Source organism: Bidens hawaiensis, unplaced genomic scaffold (genome assembly GCF_021521415.1).
Source record: "Bidens hawaiensis isolate Kalapana, Puna unplaced genomic scaffold, B.hawaiensis_p1.1 tig00028833_1, whole genome shotgun sequence".
NCBI classification, from domain to species: domain Eukaryota; kingdom Viridiplantae; phylum Streptophyta; class Magnoliopsida; order Asterales; family Asteraceae; genus Bidens; species Bidens hawaiensis.
Window position 1 is genome coordinate 262,028 of NW_027494743.1, and position 8,817 is coordinate 270,844.

An 8,817-nucleotide genomic window follows, 5' to 3' on the forward strand; every position below is an offset into this window, starting at 1 on the left:
ATTGCACGTATTGTCGGAGAAAGTAATGTGCCTAGAGTAAAGTATGTATGTATAAAAGTATGTAATGAAATGAGTATGCATCAAGGTATGATTAATTATATAGAAAGGTATGGAATGTATGGTTAGAGAGGGAACATACCCTAATAATATATGTGAATGAAGGGAACAGACCCTATAAATATATGTGAATGTAGGGAACATACCCTAATAATATATGTGAATGTAGGGAACATACCCTAATATTATCTGCGAAGATTATAGGACGAGGTGTATGTATAAATGTATGTATGAAAAGAAAGATGAAAGTATGATTGTATGAACGTATGAAGGAAGGTAAAAAGCTAAGTATGTTATATGCACCCTCGGGTGCATATATAAGTAAGTGTATGGACGTATTGTATGTCACTTGTGTTAATAGAACTCACTCAGCGTAGCTGACTTTTAGTATGCACGCAGGTGAGTAGAATGAGTCAGCTAGCTTGAGCGGGGCACATGGCAGAAGAATAAGAGGCTGGCATCTGAAGACTCATGATGTTTTATGATTGATGCTTTAATTTTGAAAGATAAGAATGTTTTTTTAGACATGTTTATGAATTATTATGTAATGTTTAATGAAAGATTTATATTCCGCGAAAGTTTTAATTAACTCTGATATTTAGAACTGTGTTTATGAGTAAATCCAACGCCAAAGTAGGGCACCGGTAATGGGGCCTTACAAGCTGGTATCAGAGCATAAGTTTGAGAGAATTAAGTATCTTACATGCTTAGACTCGAACAGAGAATGAGATTTAAGTAAGAAAAGAAAGAAGATGCCAATTCAAGATAGATCAGTAAAGGTAAAGTATATGGTTAAATAACGTGTAATGATGTTAGCTTAATTTCTAAAGAAAGGATATGTGTATGTTAGGGATAGGATTAATTGATTGTTTGGTTGATTAACTGTTTAAAAGTAGAACATAGCACAAATAGACTCATAAGGGGAAGTGTATAGGACATGGAAAGTAACGTGATCAGCTAATCACAGCTGGCCACTTCTATTACCTGTTAGACTTACTATCCTTGTACTAAATAGTTCCTTGAGTGATGATGTTTGTGTTTCTTTATAGAATACGAATGGCTGGAGCTAGGAAAGCTGTTGGACAAAGAGGTCGTACGGGACGTCGTGGTAGGCCACATAGGATCCGAGAACCTTTTGAAGAACCAGTTGTTAACTCTATAGAAGGGCCAAGTGAGACTCTGCGAGGGCCAAGCCAGAATGCAGGGTATCAACTTGACCCTGCTGTTTAGGCAGCCATTGCTTAAGCTGTATCCGCTGTCGTGAAGAACTTGAATCCTGAAAAGTCTGCTGGAAGCAATGTAAGAACTGCTGAGAGGTCAGGAGAAAATTGCAAGAAAGATGACTAGAGATAAAAAGGTGACTCTAGAGAGGTCAGGTCCGTGAAGGTTGATGAACATGAAGAGAGGCCGAGGTGGGTGTAACTACAAGTCGTTCAATGGTTGCGACCCGCCGAAGCTAACTGGTTTGGGAGATGCAATCGCTACTCTCCAATGGATAACTGCGATGGATAAGGTTATCCGAATTAGCGAGTGCCGTACTGACCAAGCAGTGGGTTATGCCGCTTAGTCGTTTGAGGATGAAGCTATGTACTGGTTGGAAAGTGTGGAGCAGAGGAAGAGTTGAGAAGAGATTAAGGCTTTAAAAGGGATGACCTGAAGGAGTTGGTATTGAAGAGGTTACGTGCTGATGCTGAGGTTGAAAGGGCTGAGATGAAGTTTCTGAACTTGAAGGCGGGGAATATGACACACCGCGAGTATTCTACCGAATTCAACCGAATGTCTAGGTTGGTGCCTGATACGGTTAACACTGAGGCCAAGAGGATCAAGTGCTATGTAAGAGGACTGCAGTAGAACATCCGCACGCTAGTCAGGGCAAATAAACCTGCTACGTTTGACTCAGCAGTGGAACTCGCTGAGATGGTTTACGATGACTTGGCTGTGGATGATGTTGTGGTGGGGGATGAGCGAAAGGATAAGAAGTGGGCCAATCATGCTAAGCGACCCGACACCCAGTTATGGAACTCCAAAGACAAGAAACAGAAGGTGTGGGAAAAGAAGTCGTGCAAGACTTGGGGTAAGATGCACAGTGGCGAGTGCAAGTGGGCCACTTGTTCTGATGTGTGCCATAAGTGTGTAAAATCTCATGGTGGGGAATGCAGGTTAGGGTCAAATGCATGTTACAAATGTGGGAAGGTGGGGAATTTTGCTCAGGATTGCCATGCAACGCCCGCGTGTTATAGGTGCGGTCAGACTGGTCACCTAGCGAGGGCTTGCACGGGCGGTGAAGCGGGAGGAAGTGAAAAGAAGGATGCTGATCAGGCTAGACCAAGAACTAGGGCATACATGCTGACTCAAGAGCAGGCCAAGCAAATTCCAGATGTTGTGACAGGTACGTTTCTAGTAAACGGTATTTCAGCTTCAGTATTGTTTGATTCAGGTGCAAATAAAAGTTTTGTAACTACACCATTTAGTAAATTAGCTAAAATGAAATGTTGCCGAGAGCCTGAAGCCTTTATAGTAGAAGCCTCTAGTGACACCGCGGTTAAAATAATGAAAATGGTTAAGGATTGTAAGATAGATTTAGAGGGACGTGAATTCACTGTTACCTTGTATGTAATGACCTTAGGAGGGTTCGATGTAGTTTTGGGAATGGATTGGTTATCTGCGTCCGCTCCTTCGACTGATTGTTCGCTTGAAGCTCAGATAGTGTGTAAGAGTATGATAATAAGGTTAAAGTCCTCGGATGGTAGTGCGGTGACAGTTTATGGTGATAAAGAAAGTTCAAGGCTTAATGTCATTTCGATGATAAAAGCCGAAGGATTGTTAAGGCGAGGGTGTGGTGCCTACCTGGCGTATGTTGTCAAAGCTACGGCTGAGACGAAGGAAGTGAAAGATGTTCCTATTGTGTGCGACTACCCTGAAGTGTTCCTTGAGGATCTTGTGGGGCTGCCACTGGAGCGTGAGATATAATTCCAGATAGATTTAATACCAGGAGCCCAACCCGTCGCGAAAGTGACTTACCGTCTAGCGCCGTCCGAGATGAAAGAATTGATGTCCCAACTACTAGAACTCCTCGACAAGGGTTTTATCAGACCAAGTGTTTCCTCATGGGGCGCACCGGTGTTATTTGTTAAGAAGAAGGATGGAAGTATGAGAATGTTTATTGACTATCGTGATTTGAACAAGCTTACGGTAAAGAACATGATTTAACAGCGTTCCAGACGCGGTATGGACACTACGAGTTCCTCGTGATGTCCTTCGGTCTAACGAATGCTCCCGCGGAATTTATGGACATGATGAATAGGGTGTGTTAGCCGATGTTGGATAAGTATGTTATCGTTTTCATCGACGATATATTGATTTACTAAAAGAGCGAGTCTGATCATGCTGAGCATCTGAGGGAAGTATTGGAGGTTTTGAAAGAAGAGAAGTTGTATGCTAAGTTTTCTTAATGCACGTTCTGGTTGCGAGAAATGCAGTTTCTAGGTCACGTGATCAATCCCGAAGGGATCACCGTGGACCCAACTAAGATTGAGGCGATAATGAATTGGAAGACTTTGTAGAACTCGACTGATATACGAAGCTTCTTAGGGTTGGCTGGCTATTATTGGAGATTCATCGAAGGCTTCTCGAAGATAGCTGCACCGTTGACCGGTATGACCCAAAAGTCTGTAGTATTCAGTTGGGGTAAGTTCCAAGAAGAAGCTTTTGAGGAAATAAAGAGAAGACTCACCCAAGCTCCAATCCTTTCTTTACCTGATGGTGACGAGGATTTGGTTGTTTGTACTGATGCTTCGCATCGTGGGTTAGATTGCGTGTTGATGCAATGAGGAAAGGTAATAGGTTACGCGTCCAGGCAGTTGAAGGTTCATGAAAGTACCTACCCAACGCATGATTTAGAGCTAGCAGCAGTAGTGCATGCTCTCAGGATGTGGAGACATTATCTGTATGGTACTAAGTGTACTATTTACACAAATCATAAAAGTTTAAAGTATTTCTTCGAGCAGAAAGAATTGAACTTGACGTAGAGAAGATATTTAGAGTTGATCAAGGACTACGACTGCAATATCAAGTACTATCCTGGTAAAGCTAACGTGGTCGCTGATGTGCTAAGCCGTAAGAATGAAGAAGTTATTGCAACAGTGAAGTCATATCAGTTGATCATGAACTCAAGTCTTTTCGAGGAAATCATCAAAATGCAGACGAAAGTGCTCGAAGATGAAGGATTGGTGAAGAAGGAAAGGATTTTCGGTCAGCAAGACGAGTTGATGGAAAACACTCATGGTGTTAAGACTAGGCTTGACCGTATGTGGATTCCATGCCATGGAAATCTTAGAGGTCGAATCTTAGAAGAAGCTCATAAGTCAAGGTATTCAATCCATCCGGGATCCAATAAGATGTATCAAGACTTGAAGAGAGACTATTGGTGGACAGGTATGAAGAATGATGTAATAGATTATGTCAGTAAGTGCTTAACTTGTTTGCAAGTCAAAGCTGAACACCAGAAGCCTTATGGGAAGATGCATACCTGAATGGAAATGGGAACACATCACCATGGATTTCATAACTAATCTAACTCGTACAGCTAAGCATCATGTTACAATTTGGGTGGTTGTGGACCGTTTAACAAAGAGAGCTCACTTTCTGCCTATACGAGAGGCTATCTCTTTAGAAATGTTAGCAAGTTTGTTCATAAAAGAGGTTGTGACTAAGAACGGAGTGCCACTGTAGATTGTGTCTGATAGAGATACTCGATTTACTTTGAGATTCTGGAAGAAGTTCCATGAGGCCATGGGAACAAGAGTAAACATCAGTACATCGTATCATCCTAAAATAGATGGGCAGTCTGAAAGGACGATCCAAACCCTTGAGTATATGCTATGTGCTTGTGTCCTAGACTTTGGAGGAAGTTTGGATGATCATCTACATCTGGCAGAGTTTCCTATAATAACAGCTACCATTCAAGTATTGGTATGCCACCGTTTGAGATGCTTTATGGTAGACGTTGTAGAACCCTGGTATGTTGGGGAGAGATTGGGCAGAAAGAGATTGGAAGCTTGGAAGTTGTGCAAGAAACCTTATCAAGGTTCGATCAGATCAAGGCAAGGATGAAAGCTGCTCAAGACCGACAGAAGTCATATGTCGATAAGCGGCGACGACTGATTGAGTTTAACATTGGTGACAATGTGATGTTCAAGGTCTTGCCTTGGAAATGAATTATTCTTTTTAGGAAGAGGGAAAATTGAGTCCGAGGTACATTGGACCGTTTAAGATTATGGATCGTGTGGGTGAAGTGGCTTATAAGCTAGATTTACCCGAAGAGTTAGAAGGAATTCATCAAACCTTCCATGTTTCTCATCTGAGGAAATGTCTGGCTGATGACATGCCTCATGTGCCATTGGTAGATATTGAAGTTGATGAACGGTTGAACTACATTGAGGAACTAGTAGAGATAGTTGACCGCAAGGAAAAATAACTCCGTCACAAGGTTATACCCTTAGTGAAAGTGATATGGAAGCATCGCAAGGGATCAGACGCTACTTGGGAAGTTGAAGAAGAGATGCGCAAGTTTTACCCATATTTGTTTTAGTAATAGTTAGGTTTCGGGGACGAAACCTCTTTAAGGAGGGAAAGCTTGTAACATCCTAAATATCATATTAATAAATAAAGGAAATTATGTTTATTTGGGTGTATGCTAATATTTAATTAAGATTAAATATAATAAAGGAGTTGGACTTGGGTAATGAAAGATAGATTAAAGGGTGGAAATGGGCCTTAGGTCCATGGGCCAAAGGGAGTATAAATAATCCTTAAACATCCCTAAAACCCTCATTTCTTACATTCCAAGTTCACTACACACTCAAAACACACACACAAACACCCTTGATAGCCGGCTTCAACCAAGGGGAGGATCCAAGACCAAAACTAAGCCTAAATCTTGACAAATCTTAAATATACAAGCAAGATACAAGCTTATCATCTCATACCGAAGCTAACTGTAGCCTAGAAACGTCAAAAGGTATGTTCTTTACATATAAGGGTTATGTTTTTATGAACGGTTTACCCTAAAACTTAGCCCTAGAGTAGATTGGGTATAGATGAACCATAAAAATGCAAACTTGATGTTTAAAATGGATTTAATGAACTCATTGATATATATGGTTCACTTAGAAACCCTAGATCTAGCCAAAACGGGTTTTAAACCCATAAAGGTTCAAGCTTTATAGATAAACAGGTTAGGTCTTAGCCGAGAATGGATATGGTGACGGGTTAAGGATGATATGGAACCATAATAGGAACGTAGATGTTAATATATATATATATATATATATGTATATATATAACAATAGAGACGATAAAGGTTGGTACATGGGTTCGATGAAAGATTCAAATATGGTTACTATTCGAATACCTAACAGTGGACTCGAATACAATCTGGTCATTCGCATACACTGGTGGGAACGAACCCAACTCGAATACATTGAAGTATTCGAATACAAGAAGGGGATATTTGTATATAAATACATATAGAAAAGAATTAAGTTCAAATACAAGTAATTGTATGCTAACTCCTGGTCATCTCGAATACATGAATGATTCGCATACAACACATATGCTCGAATACATTGAATGAATTCGCACACAAACATATATTCGAATACATCGGATGACTCCCATACAATATACAAGTTTGACTACATCAGGACTCGAATACAATTTCCTTAAGTGCAAGGGTTCTATTCAAATACAATGGCCTTTGAATACAAGAGTAATCTAAGGAAACCCAATTCTAATACTTGCCTTGGAATACAATAACACTTGAATAATAAGCCATTCGAATACAAGTTACAAGGTTTGCTTATGCCAGCGTATTCGAATGTAAAGGAAAGAAAGAAAGGAGTACAAAGTATTCGAATACAATAATGTTTGAGGGTAAAATTGTGTTATAAGAAATTCTAAACGAATACCAAGCCATGCCTATGAATACAATGCCTTACAAGGCCATTAGAATAGACCAGACTTAGCCATTTCTTGTGAAACCTGAATAATGTGATTATGACAAGTATTGATACATGTAATTAATGTACAGTTAGCCGAGATCAGTTAAAGAAAGGGATTACCGTTAACGGCGAGCGTAACAGGATCCAGGTGAGTTTCTTGCCCCATCTTCTTGTTATGTTTTTTGGGGCTGTGTGCATACTCAATGTGAACGTTAATACACTTACCTTAAATGGTATGTGTACGCTTTGATGATTAATGTGATAGTATGTATGAAAGATATAAAGAATGCCCGTCGGTGCGTGAACGATCTTCGGATATTCCACGTCTTGTCGGGGCAAGTAATGTGCCTAGAGTAAAGTGTGTATGTATAAAAGTTTGTAATGAAATGAGTAAGTATCAAGGTATGATTAATTATATAGAAATGTATGGAAGGTATGGTTAGAGAGGGAAAATGCCCTAATAATATCTATGAATGAAGGAAACAGAACCTAATAATATCTGCGAATGTAAGGAACATACCCTAATAATATATGAAAATGTAGGGGACAGACCCTAATATTATCTGCGAAGATTATAGGACGAAGTGTATGTATATATGTATGTATGAAAATAAAGAATGAAAGAACATAGCTAACTTTTAGCAGTATGCACGCAGGTGAGTTGAATGAGGCAGCTAACTTGAGCGGGGCACATGACAGAATAATAAGAGGCTGACATCTGAAGACTCATGATGTTTTATGATTAATGTTTTAATTTTGAAAGACAAGAATGTTTGTTGAGACATATTTATGAATTATTATGTTATGTTTAATGAAAGATTTATATTCTGCGAAAGTTTTAATTAACTCTGATATTTAGAACTGTGTTTATGAGTAAATCTAACGCCAAAGTAGGGCACCAGGAGCGAGACCTTACATATGGATATCAATTAATTATGTTGTCAGTTTTGGTCAAAATTTGAATATTAAAATTGAACATTAATTGTGTCAGTTTTGGTAATTTTAATTTGAATATTAAAATTGTCGAATTTAGTTAAAAATTTGTTTCTAGATGATTTAAATAAATTTAGTATGTGAATTAACTGGGAGTTATTGATTTTTTTAATTAATTTTTGAATTATTTAATTGTTAAGAAAATCATAGAAGTGGTTGTTATATATGGAATCAATACAGTTGGTCCAATAAAAAAATGCCAAAAACTCAATTCTTTTAATAGTATAGGTAGATGAACTTGTATTAATTTTTTTATTTGTTAATAACTCAAATTTGTAGTTGTTTTGAAATTGAATTAGTTTTTTTAACTGACTTCGAATCGATTCAATTCGAACTTAACTCTCGAATCGAATCGAATTTTGAATTAGCTATTCTAAATTCGAATCAAATCGAATCAAAATTGTCAAGTCTGTTTCGAATTCGAATCCAGCTTCAAAAATTAAAAATTCAAATAATTCGATTCGAATAAATAAGAATATTCGATTCGTTGAACACCCTTAATTCACATTCCATTGAACAATTTGCCTTTGAAGTTTTGTACTATCTACGTTAAGAATTAAATAGGTTCATTTTTGAGCAAATTTGGATAGTCACCATCTCCCACGCCTCCACCCTTACTAGAGTCGTCTCCGATAATCGTGAAAAAATTTTGGGCAGTAGGCGAAAACTATTTGAGCCTTAAATTAGTTGAGTAATCGGATATAAAAATTAAGAATACATATTGTTTTCCAAAATCTTAAATATATATAAACGAAACCTTTAAAAG